Consider the following 13,632-nt stretch of genomic DNA (forward strand, 5'->3'; position numbering starts at 1 on the left):
TTTTGTAAAAGACGTATTATCTATAAAATCTCGCCTGTGTTCAATATGACTACTTAAAATATGTGATGAGTTATTTACTGATATTTGAGATAGTGCACGGAAAAAATCCGTTCATGAAATCATGGAAAAATCACGATTTAGTTTGATTATACTCGTGGTCCAGATTTATATTTCCATTAATTTTGATGCTCATATTTATATAGATATTGATAGTGTCAGTCTTGTCGTATAACGTGTGCAGCCCTATTTCTCGAAACAACGTTTTTCTCAATTACTTCTAACTTCCTCTCTAACTCTTCACAGCAAAATTTTATAAGGGATTGATGAAATAGTTTGTGTTGCTATAAAGGTATAACATATAAGGAATAAAATAAAAATTACGCATATCATTTGATAAATCGACCGTTAAATCTAGGGTCGAAAATATAAACCAAAATTGACTGGTTATGTGGAGAAACTTATTGCAATCTATTCCATTCCAACATTATGCTTCACTTTTAAAAAAGAAATGTGATTGGAAGAATTACTTGGTTTCAAACCATTAGGATGTCAGATAGTATCAGGTAAAATAAAAATTTCAAAGATAAATTACACTGATCAACTCGAATCTCAGCAACCGGCGCTCCGATCCAGATGAAATTCAATATAGAGATATTCCATCTTTTATTTGAAATCAATTTGCGCAAATCGGTTCTGCCATTTTCATGAATCAAATGTGATATTGCTGTGAGGATTTTGTCTCCGTTCTATTTCTAAATCATATGAGTTTGTGTTTGTGGTTACACTTAGCGCCTTCGTTTGTAGGAACGTGTGCTAGCCTTTGGCTACAACTTTGTCAAAAATACCAATTGTTCAAAGCAATCATTTCGACTATAGCATCAAGCTCAGCTGATAATTATAATTCTTTGAGTCAATCTGATATATAAAAAGTCATCAGCTCTCCGAACGTGATTTTCACTTCTTTTTGAGTTTAAAATCTTGAACTGACCTTCCTGCAGTTACGCTCACAATTCTAACAGAACTGTCTTGAAGATCCAACAGCTACTCACTTAGGAAGGCATTAACGAATAAATATCCTAGTGGTGACTACTGTCAAATCCCCATTGTGATTATGTATACAAATTTTTATTTTATATTGCGATATTCAATGTGATTCATCATTTCTTTCACTGTTTATAATTTGGTCTCTTTCTTCTTTTACAGGTTGTGGATTCTGAAAGTCTCAAATTGGATTACCCGATTGTTACCTTTGTAAGTTTTTGTTTAATTCATACAATTTCATACTCTCGAATTCTGACGGATTAGTTTTTGATATATTATTATCATGTGGATTGTGGATCTGTGAATGATGGTACTTGTCGCGGCTGTGGATTTGAAAGTGAAACATCAGAGCACTGGGGCAGCGAATCCCAAACAGATACATTCGTAGGCTTTATACGAAGTGCAGTACCTGTCTGGGAAGAGTATGTGAGATACATACAATATATAAGGACAATCACTCACTAATATAGTGATATGTTATAGTAGATAGTTCAATTAGGCGAAAGAAGTCGCAGTGGCTCGTCTTACACAAAAAAGAATTCATATGAATAATATATCTAATAATAATGATCAGTGGCCAATGGTCCGTATTTAGAATAGAGGGATGTGAGTACGTTTATAGGTGGTCCAACATTATTCCAAACTTGAACTAAATTGAAGAGCAACCCATACCGAGTAACTTTTCTGAAGTTTTGCAATTTCTTTTCCTGAAGGTCTGAACTTTACTAATATTTTAGTCTAAAGTTAAAATTGCAAATGCTGCGTTACTTAAATGAGGGAGGGTGTTATCAATTTTATTTTTGCTCTTCGTAAATGGTGTTTTTGAATAAAGCACACGAGGCGACAGGACACATGCCACATAAAATATTCACTATGGACTTTGTTCTCGCTATTCCAACGCGGCAACAGCAACAGCGTTGGAATAGGTAGAACAGAATCCACGGTGAATATCTTTTGTGGCGTGTGTCCTGTCGACTCGTTTGCGAACAGCTTAACAGTTAAAACCTGTTATGTATGTATCAACATATTTTGATGGAAACAGAATTTATATTGCAAATTGAGCTCAGAAATCATTAGCAATAATAGTTGAAAAAGAGGATTTAATATTCGTGTGAATTGATTATAACTGTGCAGTCTACGAATAATTTTTCGGTGTACTGGTTTTGTATTAAGGTGAAGTCTAGTACAAAATGTTGAAATATTTTTAACATGTTTTTCACATTTGGTGTCACATACTTTATCAGAATTTTTTTACCATCATTGGCAATTGTTTATTACAAAACTCGGTTGATTATATCATAATATAAGATTTCAAGTACAATGTAATGAAAGCAGTAGAGCAGGAAGTATTTTTCGAAAATCCCGTGATAGTACGATGCGAGATAATGAGTACTTACAATATCCCACATATAGCGCACTTAATAGCGAAGCAAGTTTTTTCGACGTGTTTCATATCAAGTCGAAGGGAAAAGTCATGGCAAATGATTCTTGAAAGTTACACTAAATTACAGATTTGTATGATATGTATTTTATTTTATAGAGGCAGCGTTGCCAAGCATTCTGAATTTAAATCATCTTCGAACGAAAAGGAGAAAATCTAGCATACGAGATCTTATAATATAACTACTGCCTTACTAAGCATTAAAAAGCTATTACTGAAGAGTTCGTCGAGTTTGATCGATGTACTCGTTGAATCCGATAGACAGTGTTACCTCGCCTATGACATAAGATAGTCATTCATGGAAGTGTAACATATATGGTGCCAAAAATCTAATAACTAAAATTTTTCAGTATCTGGCAGTATCCGAATTAGGAATCCGGCTTGGTATTTGTATCTCAGGATGCAAATCTACATCTAGAAATCCGTACTCGGACTCGGATCCCAAGGTTTATTTGCATTTTTTTTTTCTATTACCAAGAAATTATTAACTCATCACATTATGATTTCAAATATGTATGTGAGCTGCAAAACATTAAATATTTACAAATTTAAAAAAATGGAGGATTAGTTGCGGTCCTCCATCTCTTGCATCATCGCTCGAGCCCGTATCGTCATCACGTCTGTTTTGCTTGCCTTTTAATAATAATCGTGTCTAACTTCCTTTGCGTTTGCTTCCTTGCTGGTGGTAGTGGTTGTTAAGTTGAAGATACTAGGTGCAAGCTCTATTGGTTGGATTTTTTTGGTGTCTGTTGTAGGTTTGGGTAACCGTTCCTTGTTTATCAAAGATTGTTTAGATTATATATTGATCTTATTTGCAATTGATTAGCTTTGCTTAGTATCATATGAGGGAGACCATGAGAAACCGGCCCACAGTGGGACCAATCCAAAAAAGCTGGGACAAAACATACTTGAGGCCTTAGATGTCATTTAAGAGCCAGCATTTCATCGTAGGATAGGTTCACAATATTATTCTGCAACTTTTTCAATAGAATATTTTTTGGTTGGACTAAAGTAGAGTACCCGAAAAAAAAACAATTTTCAAAAGCATTTTTTTAGGGTCGATGTCTTCGACAAAGTTGTAGAATATTATGTTTTGAAAAACTTCTTCTAAGATATCACAGAGATCAGACCTCATTTTTGAGACAAAATTGTTGATTTTTATAAATATGACCTAAAAATTAGTTTTGCGACTTTTCCATGCTAAAAACCTTAATTGATTAATTTAATATGTTCTACAAACTTGCAGGTATCACTAAAATACAACTTTTCGTTGAAGAAATTAATGACGTAAAATCAATATTTTGGCTTCTAAAACTATTTGTCATATAAATTTGCACTATTTTCATCAAAGATTTCTGTTTTTTGTGCACTTTTGTGCAGCCAAACTTTGGCTATTCCGATACTCTATTATTCCTAGAATAAATTGAATATTACAAAAAAAAACAGGATACAGTTGGATGTTGCACAATAATATTTTGAACATATCCTACAAAGAAATGCTGGTTCCAAAAAGAAATCTAAGGCCTCAAATAGGTTTTGTTCCACCTTTTTGGATTGGTCCCACTGTGTGGCTGACCGCAAAATATGACCATCGTCGATTCGAACGAAACTTTACAGATGTGCTCGGTTTATGAATCTCCATGATTTTCTCTGGCAATTGCAATAGTTCGATAAAAGGACAATTTTCTATGTTTCTATGTGTATTAATTTTAATTTTTATTTATTATCTGAGAACGAGTTACAGGGAATGAATACTTCTATACGGAAAAATATACACTCAAAAAAATGTTGTGTCATTTTTCACAAAAACAAAAATTAAAAATTAAAAAAAATTAAATTAAAAAAAATAAAATTAGTTAAAAATTCAAATTGTAAAAAATCCATTTTTCAATTTTTTTATATTTTGTCAACAAACACCTAAAGAGAAAAGAAACCTAACAACAACTTTAGACAAATTTTTGTACACAAAAAGATCAAAATATTATTCAACCATATGGTTTGATGATTAAACTACGTAGTTGAATTATGTTTTGGTTGTTTTCATGTAACTTTCAAATGGTTTACAATGTCGCTTTGATGTCAATGGAAAAGTTACGGGAAATGTTTTGAGCCTTACGAAAAACTAATTGTTTTTGATGGACAAACGCGAATAACTTCTGAAAAGTTCGTAATAAAACAAAATAATTGTGTTGTTAAAACAAAATTTAAAATATCTCGAGCACTACTACATTTCAGAAAAAAATTGCTATGAACATTTTGATTTGAAATGGCGTTCAGAATCATATTCAAAAATAAAATTCTGCTTTTGACTGTAAATAGTAGGGGAACCCGGGGCTATTAAGACAGTGGGGATAATTCGGACCCCCTCGATTTCTCAGAAAATCGTAAGGCTTTCTGATTATCGTACACATTTTTCACGTCTATCCACCTAAAAGGGCGATTTGCTTAAGTAGGTCAAAAGTTGTTAGGAAAACTTTTTTACTGAAAGCTTCTCAATAATCTAAATACACTGAAAAAGTTTCTCTTATGTCTTTAAAACGAAAATATTAGATTTTTCACATTTTATGATGGGGCAACGTGAATAACTTTTAAAAAGGACAAAATTACACGAATTAATTGTCTTTGTTGGAAGCAAAATTCCAAATATCTCGAAAACTATCGCATTTTGGAAGATATTTGTTAAAATGCATTTAACACGATTGAAAATAAAACTTAGAATTATATTCTGTAATAAAATTACAGTTTTGTATGTCAATTAGTATGAAATCTAAAAACATGTAAAAAATTATTGTGAGAAAAACTTTTTAGTGATAAGCTCCATCATGCAATCACATTCAAAATACAGTAATGTTTCGATTATATCACTATGCGTTTATATCAATACTCGTTTATATCACCCTCGATTATATCACGGTTTTATCTCGATAATATCACGCTTTTTGAAAAACAGACAAGGCACACTACGTTTTGATCCAATTAAGCCACATGTTGTGTCCTGACACTTTTAGGGTTTTTTACAATTGATTTGCTTATTTACATGTAGGGTAATGAGTCTATTATTGGGTTTCGGACTATTGCGATAAGGGTTTATATATGATGAGGTCGGTCAAAAAGTGGAACTTTTTATTCTTTTGTCTAAAAGTATAGATTCTTAAGAATATATCTGAAATTTTTATGGAGGTCTAAGCAGTAGAAGCAAAGTTATGGCGCTGTTCACCGTGGGCGGAGGGCGTGGCGCGAAGCTTTAAACGTGAATCTCTTCATCTTCTTAAAATCTTGTTTTTCAAAAAACGTTATTGCAATGACTAGGATTGTCGAAATATCTTTCGGCTGATTCCAATTTTTGTTTTAATTTCTTCGTAATTTATTTGCCGTGTCCTTAAGGCGGCGTCTGGTGCAGCGGGTAAAAAATAGACTTCTGTTTTTATTCGCTTAATTGTTAGTTCTCCGCAGGAAAATCTAATAAAAAACTACCAGGGGCAGCCCTATGGGGTTGCACGAACTGTAGACGTAGGACTATACTACTTAATTTAAAATAATTATTTTCTTAGTATATTTAGAGTAATAATAAATCAAATATATTTCTTACGTATAGTTTAAGCGCAACCAATCAACATCTAATGTTACATATTGAACCAAACCTTCTTGGTTATCAGGTCATTTCATTTGTAGTAGGTGATCGAATCCGATTAAACTTACTTGAGAAGAGCTGAAGAAAGAAGACAGGAAACCGTGACCGAACTAATATCTGGAACTAAATCTTTATAGCACAAGATCAGCTTTTAAAAATTGTAAAAACTTTTTGATTGTGTGTGGCAAAAAACCCGGACCGATGAAGAAATATCAAATTTTAGACAATATAATCACATTTCATGTATAGACCAAGCTTTGTAGTTATATTTTGCCATTATTGTAACTTTCCTAAAGTACGCATACAAATGTAGCGAATGCAGTGGTCCTAATCATATATAGAAACTATAAAAATACAAGAATCCAAAACAATTTTATATATGGACTTAGATGCGTTTTTGCAACGGTTTTTCGAGTGGCAGTGTATTCATTCATAAATAGGCTTTGTAGTATGTACCTATTAGCAGAATCAAAATAGGATAGGCTAAGTTGAAATAAATCAATGAATTGATCGAACGTTAATAATTAATTTTCGTTGTGCTTTCCATCGATCCGAGTAAATTTGTTGCTAAGAAAATTTTCATCTTTGCGCAACGAAAGCACAGATTGCTATCACGCAGGTTACGCATGCAGGGATGCCACATTGAAATCGATGTTTCGGCCAAAAATATCTTTTAACCATCTGTGATAACTGAAACTGTGATAAAGTTCCGAAAATCTGTGAAAAATCACAATATTTCCAAAAATCTGTGAAATTTTCATCAAAATGCCAACAATCTGCCATCTGGGAAAGAGAACCTGTGATCAAAAAATCTGCGACATTACAGAAAAATCTATGAATATGGTAACCCTGCTAACAAACTAGATACACATTCGCCTCAAACATTGAACCCAAGCGTACGAAGCAAAATGAGTCAACGGTGAGGATGATAAGTAGAGCGAAAGAGACAACTAGTACCACGACACTATGTTAACCGTGTTTGTAAATGGAGCTCTAATGTACAAGCGATTTTGTGTACGAATAATGGAGACATTCAAGTGTACTGAGGTTCCCTCTACAAAAGTTTAGAGAAAAATCAGAAATATGTAAACAAACATCGTCCATTTTATTCGCGTATTTCATTTATTCGCTCGGGATTTAAAGCATTTTCTCTTTGAAAAGCTTAGCATTTTCTTAAAAATGACGTCAGTTAATTGGTTTTGATCTATATTTTGCAATCTATTCGTCAGTTCAACATGAAACGAGCGCACAATAACGAAAACTTATCATCTCCTTCACAAGAGTCGCTTAATATTTACATTTTTTGATATGGTATTTATGAATGATAACCGACTGTAAAAGGTGGCAATTCATACTGTGTAACATATTTGAAGTATGTGTTATCGGTTTCTTATGACCACTATTGGAGAGATCCAATGAAAATATGCAAATTATGCGTATTTCGGTAAGTGTTTTTTCCGCGATATTTCACCCTCCATGCTCTCGCTCGAGCCTTCCACATGCATCTATCTGTTCCTGCATAAAACAGCCTTTCTCATTCCGACTAGCTTGTGCGCGTATGGTGTAAATTAAATGCAATTATCGTAGGTGTGAGGAGTTACCTGATTTTTTTTTGACTGTCAAATAACACTTTAATTCCCCTGTTGTGTTCGATATTGTACATAAAAGTGTGCTGGAAGCGAACCCAACACAGGCAACTGAGCTTGTCCGGCCAAATCCGTTCTTTAAATTGTCGATGATGACGTCATGCATAGAAGCGTATAGCGCGATAGGTACAAAAATCTGTCATGCCGGACTTGGGAAGCGCTATCTTCTGTGTGTAAATGCGTGATATTTTGACTAGGTTGTACATTATTTAAATTTTTAATGCCTTGATATCAAATATCTTTGAGCTTATCTATTGGAATCTATTCTTAGCAGTATTTCGGAGCAATATGTGCAAAAATTTGAAAATTCATCGTGAGATGACTGAATTATATGCGTTTAAAATTGGACCACTTTTCGTTACATACCATTTTTGTGGAATTTGGAAAGTGCACCCCTATATCGAAAACAAAGACGTAGTCCTACGTCAAAAATGAGAAAAACAAGATACGCAAGATATGGCATTTTCTCTTGAATTGATGTGAATATTTTTCTTTTGGAAGGACAACGATTGGATATGGGACTATTTCTATGGATACTGACACAACGAGAACTGAATCGTAGGCCCTTCGAATAGACTGATTTTAATAGTCAAGATATTTGCCCAAAACCTTAACGTACCAGATTCCTTCAAGTTTAGTTTTGGGTGGTTCAACAATTTTAAGAAACAGTACGGGATACGTAAAGTGAAGCTGTGTGTGGAAAAATTATCCGCTGATACAATACCAATGCGTTGAACAAAGATGTCGGACGCTGCTCTAACCAACGGCTTCAAATGGGTAGTATGATAATAAAAACATGGCAAAAATAGTCACATTACCCTACTAAGATTTATTCATTTTGATTAACTTTAACTTTTTAATACTTTTTGTTAATAGAAATACATGGATTAATGCTTAAATGTAATTTTTGTTTTGTTTTGAATATATCACGCTTCAAATATATCACGCTAAAATACAGACCGACCGTGATATAATCGAAACATTACTGTATTTCTTTTCTCTTCGAGTTTTTGTTGACAGAACATAAAAAATTCGAAAAAATGGATTTTTTTACAATTTGAATTTTTAACACAAATTTTTGTTTTTGTGAAAAATGACATTTTTTCAGTGTATATTGTTTTCGTGCAGAAATATTCGTTCCCTGTAACTCGTTCTCAATTAGTTTTACAGTATAAAATAGAGTAATCGAACGAAAAAAAAATTAATGTACGTAGAAACGTTTATGCCCTTTTAAAAAATTGCGCTTGAGTCAAAATAATCTTATCGACTGTGGAAAATGTTTAGTCTTCCATGCCGTTGTGAAAAGAATGGTTTTATTAGACACACTTACACTCAATTTTAATTATCCGCGTTATGTAATTTTAAAGTGTTTTCTTCCATCTCTTCCCATTCCTTCTCCATCCAATCTGTTTCCTATACTGCCAACTGCAGATGTCCATCTTATCCGGATAAGAATTAGTAAAAAAATTCTCCATCTCAACAAATAGCGCAAATATTTTTTTTGTCCAGTTCAATATAACTGATAATCACTCCTCACGCTGGAGAACAAGATAATTACGTGATCCACTCGTTGAGTTAAACAAAAGTGCTAAAATTTCCTCTTTATTATGAATAGAAACTTTGTGGTACTTAGATCCAGAAATAAATCCGAACCCGAGCCATCAAATCAAACCATCGATCCTAACCGTAGGTCCTCTCCGTACATAGTGGAAAAGGCTTGTATCTCGATGTTGAAGTCCGTGATAGAAAAGTGATCTGGCTTTAATACAGCACGAAACTTCCCACCACCACTCTAAGCTGATACGTTTCCAAAATATTTTGTGTTGCTAATTAGCAACGACTATCCTATCTGGTTGTGCTTAATCGGCAAAAATGTATGGATAGTCAGTAGCGAATTGTTAGGAACGCAATCTCTTAAACAACTTATGGAAAACTTTTTAATTCCACTATCACTTCACTTTTCTTGTATTGGTACAAACGGGATATCCGATTTGTGATTTCCATTAGTGCGATTTAAGCCTGAACATTATCATGAAGCATTTGACAATTTATATTTGACTTTCGCTATGTAAAAAGCTCCAGTAAAAATATTTGAATACTCCGGATATAGCCATGTTTGCATGGGTTGAAAATTTGTAGTTGAATTAAAATATCGTTTGCTCATATAATAGGATTATGTGCTAAATTAGTTTTACTAAAAAGCCCTTAAAAATTACATTCGGAATTCAGATGATGATTCTTATTGTCTAGCACCTATTTCACAATGCAAGATAAGGGACTTCCAGAGATATTAATTGCATGCTTTATTAATTTTCTGTGTTTGAGTCTTATTATCTCTTCGGCAATACGCCTGTATTTGAATAATTTCAATTTATTTCAAACGTACAATAGTGCCTAATTTTGGTAGAGTCGTTGACATGTTTTTTCCACTCCATGATGTAATATTTTTGATAGGAATTTCTATGCTGTTCAAGAATCGATAATATAATAAACTAGCGAATAAAAAAAGTATATTCTTTTAAGTTGCTCCTCTTTTTATTATCCGAGAGGCAAACTCGTAGAATCATAAAATAGTTATTTTCATTTATATTTATTTTCCATCTGTCTCTGATCGTACTGAGTGCCGCCTCCAGCTGGACCCTAGATATCGTCCCATAAATCTGGACCAAAGGATGTACTTCCCTTCCGAAGAAAGACGTGGTTATTGATAAGTTCTGATCTGCTGAAAACTGCCAACAGACACACTCACAGAGCCAACAGAATATCGATGTGTTTCGATGTAGGAAAACCGGTTCGATTTTCATCAGTATGCAATATTGGCAACTGCAAAATTATTCATCCGTTACGAACGAGACAACGGTGGTGCTCACTGATCAACCGATAAAATTTTACATACAACACTAGGCATTTCTTGAATGCCCTAAGGGCAGTTGGGAGTTATTGCTCGTAAAAACTAATTTGTATGCACCGTGCGGTTTTACAAGATAGTGCAGCGTGGGCATGATTGTTTACGATCGTATGAAGGTTTCTGCTGCAGCAGGTGTATGTACTGGTATTAAAATAATCGCGCTTTCGCATGTTAGGAATGCAGTTCGTCTCACAGCGGCGATTCGAAAATCCATATGAAATTTAAACCCGACATTTAATTAGCTATCAAATTTTCACTGCGCAAATTTATAATGTTTTAGTGTGTGTTCTAAGATCAAACCTACGAATAACGTATTGACAGACTACTTCCCACAATATATTCCCAGTGTTTTACTATATCTCATCTGTTTGCTTCATTCAGATATCTATGTGTTTCAATTAGGCCACCAGTATCATCGGTATCCGAATGGTAAACATGTGGATCAGTTGCCAAATTATGCCTGCCAAAAACATTAAATAAGCGTCCGGCCGTGTCGACATAAATCCAATCCTCTCTCAATTCACCAATCAAACAAACAGGAACAATCCGTCCGGCACGTATCCTAAGTTCATGCCTGGTGAACTGAATTTGCAGTCATAAATTTGCCCAACCCAAAACCCCACGCTTAACGGGGAACTTGAGTTCGTAGGCACAATCCGCTCCCACAACGACTGACTGACGCACCCACTCCTTTTCCTCCCACCCTAAATACGAATGGGAAAAACCCAAAACGGAATAATGGCAATCCCTTTCTTGGGTGGTTACTGACATGCCGAAAGGGAAACCATCGTCACCACTAGTAGTGTCACTGGTAGGCCTTATTGGAAGTGGCAGCTGAAAAGAATAGGGTATTTTTCACACATTTCTCGAACCAACGGAAACCGGATCGCGTTGGCTGGCGACGGCGAGGCCGCAAAGCTAAATGCGAGAACGGAATCGCGAATCCATATGTTCTATTTATAAATCCGACCGAGTTCATATTGCCCAAACGCGAGAATTTCTCGTGCACGATGACGTCGATGACTGCTGATGACGATGACGGCTAACTAATAGGGAATTCTAACAGAACAGTTATGTAGATGTCTGCCAAAACGGTGGTGGTGTGGTGTTATGCGGGGAAAACGCCAGCAAAATATGTTTCGAGAATAATGAAAATCCCTACCCAGAGCAGCGTTGCTGGAATCTCACTGACAGCCAGTGAATTTCTGTTAGACACAGGACTTTCCTTTTTTTCCTCGAACGCGGCTGGTAGGCGTTCAAAAAGTCAGGTTGTGTATAGACAAGAAGGACGCATAAAACGTATTTTTATTTTATCGTTTTCTCGTTATTATTGCCATCTTTTTTCCCTAGCTTTTTGTTCTGGCGCAGTAGCGAGTGGCGGTTCAATTTGGCCAAAGTCAGTTTACTTTTTGTCAAGTCTGCAGTCACTCTGCTCTGGTCCGGTCCGGTCCGATCAGGTCTGATAGTCCCCTGCGTCTATGGGAAAACTCGTTGGCTAGCTTTCTTTTCAATTTGGCCACAGCGCACCAAGCAGTACCGAAAATATATACACATGGAGATATAAACAGGCCGAACAGCATAAACACGTCTTGATTTATACTGTACAGCGGTGCTGTTTGACTGGCTGGCTGATTCGCAGACGATATTAGCTCAGGAGTGCAAAGCTAGGGGAAGGTGTCGTACACATAGTGCCATTGTATGATTAGACAATTCTTGACAATATGATTACGGCGAAAAGCCAACTGTCAAAATTAACTTTAAGCGGAAATTTTGGACAAACCGTTACTCGCCAGTCACAGATTTTGGTAGTAAACGAAATAGGATAGTTTTTTTCAGTTAACTACTGTGAACGGTTTATCCGGAATTTCTTTTCCAAGAGAATTTTCATATTTGGCTTTTACGCCGTAATCATATGTTTGTCGATATTTGATAGGTAAAAATTATTTTCAATTATATCGTTCCTCAAAAGGCATCGTGATTACTCTCTTCTTCAGTATGTGCAGTCTCCCCTAAACGATGGAATGGTTCGAACATTACGACCACATAGACACGAGGTTCGCAATACGTAGTTATCGGTTTCTCCAAACGTGCTGTTTCATTTTCATTCGATTTTAATTTCAGTTTGATTGCTTGTTTTCATTCCGTTGTGCATTGCAAGTGCAGGCTGGTCTAGCCATTGATGGGCACTGGTCGTTCCCTTTTTTGCGACTGGGATCACTGTTGTCTGCATGGTAAGAGATCGTGATACCTGTAGTATCATGGTGCAGTAACTGTCTTTCCAGGGTCTGTTTTGTCACGATCGTGGATCGTAATTGCTAGCTGCATTGCAGCGCATAATTGATCGAGCTTACGCTGAGTTTTAACGAATTTGTGTTGTAAAAACAAACTGGAAACGTGCCTTTTTTCAAATATTTAAATGTTTTTTTTGAACATTTAAATATTTTTTGAATTTCTAAATACAGACATTCTATGTCTCCTGTGAACTACCTAAAGAGACATAACTCCTAAAAACCTGTTTTAATCCACCTAGCGGTGTAATTGCGCCTTTCTCTTTAAACTAAACTACACGAAAAAACAAATTGTTTACGCCAAGTCATTTCTAATGCGATTTACAGTACGCGAACTAGTTCACAACTTTATGAACACTATTATTGATAAAACCAAAGGTTGACTCATGATGATTTTCATAGATATAGAAGCCTTAGTTCACAAAATCAAAATATTCTGCAAATTCAAAATTGTTTTCATGAATCCATTTAATTCTCGTGAACTAATCCAATATCCGTACTCGTGAAATAGTCCACAAAGTCATCAAATATTATTCATGTATTCGCAATTAACAACTCACGTTAATTGTAATGAAATAGTTCACGAATTCATTAAATATTATTCACGTATTCGCGAACTGGTTCATGATGCCTAGTACATGATTTACAATCTATTTTGCGTGTTGGTTATATTTAGA

General features: G+C 35.0%; 1 protein-coding gene across 19 annotated transcripts in view; it reads left to right on the top strand.

Annotated features, from left to right (window-relative positions):
- LOC131688755 (plasma membrane calcium-transporting ATPase 1) overlaps window positions 1-13,632 on the top strand; it is a 163,631-nt gene that overhangs the window by 46,489 nt on the left and 103,510 nt on the right. For all 19 annotated transcript variants that reach the window (XM_058973247.1, XM_058973257.1, XM_058973262.1 and 16 more), the window contains one exon: window positions 1,204-1,251. The gene's annotated coding sequence lies outside the window, so the exon portion shown is untranslated. The remainder of the gene's footprint in view (window positions 1-1,203; window positions 1,252-13,632) is intronic.

The sequence above is a fragment of the Topomyia yanbarensis genome, chromosome 3 (genome assembly GCF_030247195.1).
Source record: "Topomyia yanbarensis strain Yona2022 chromosome 3, ASM3024719v1, whole genome shotgun sequence".
Lineage (NCBI taxonomy): Eukaryota > Metazoa > Arthropoda > Insecta > Diptera > Culicidae > Topomyia > Topomyia yanbarensis.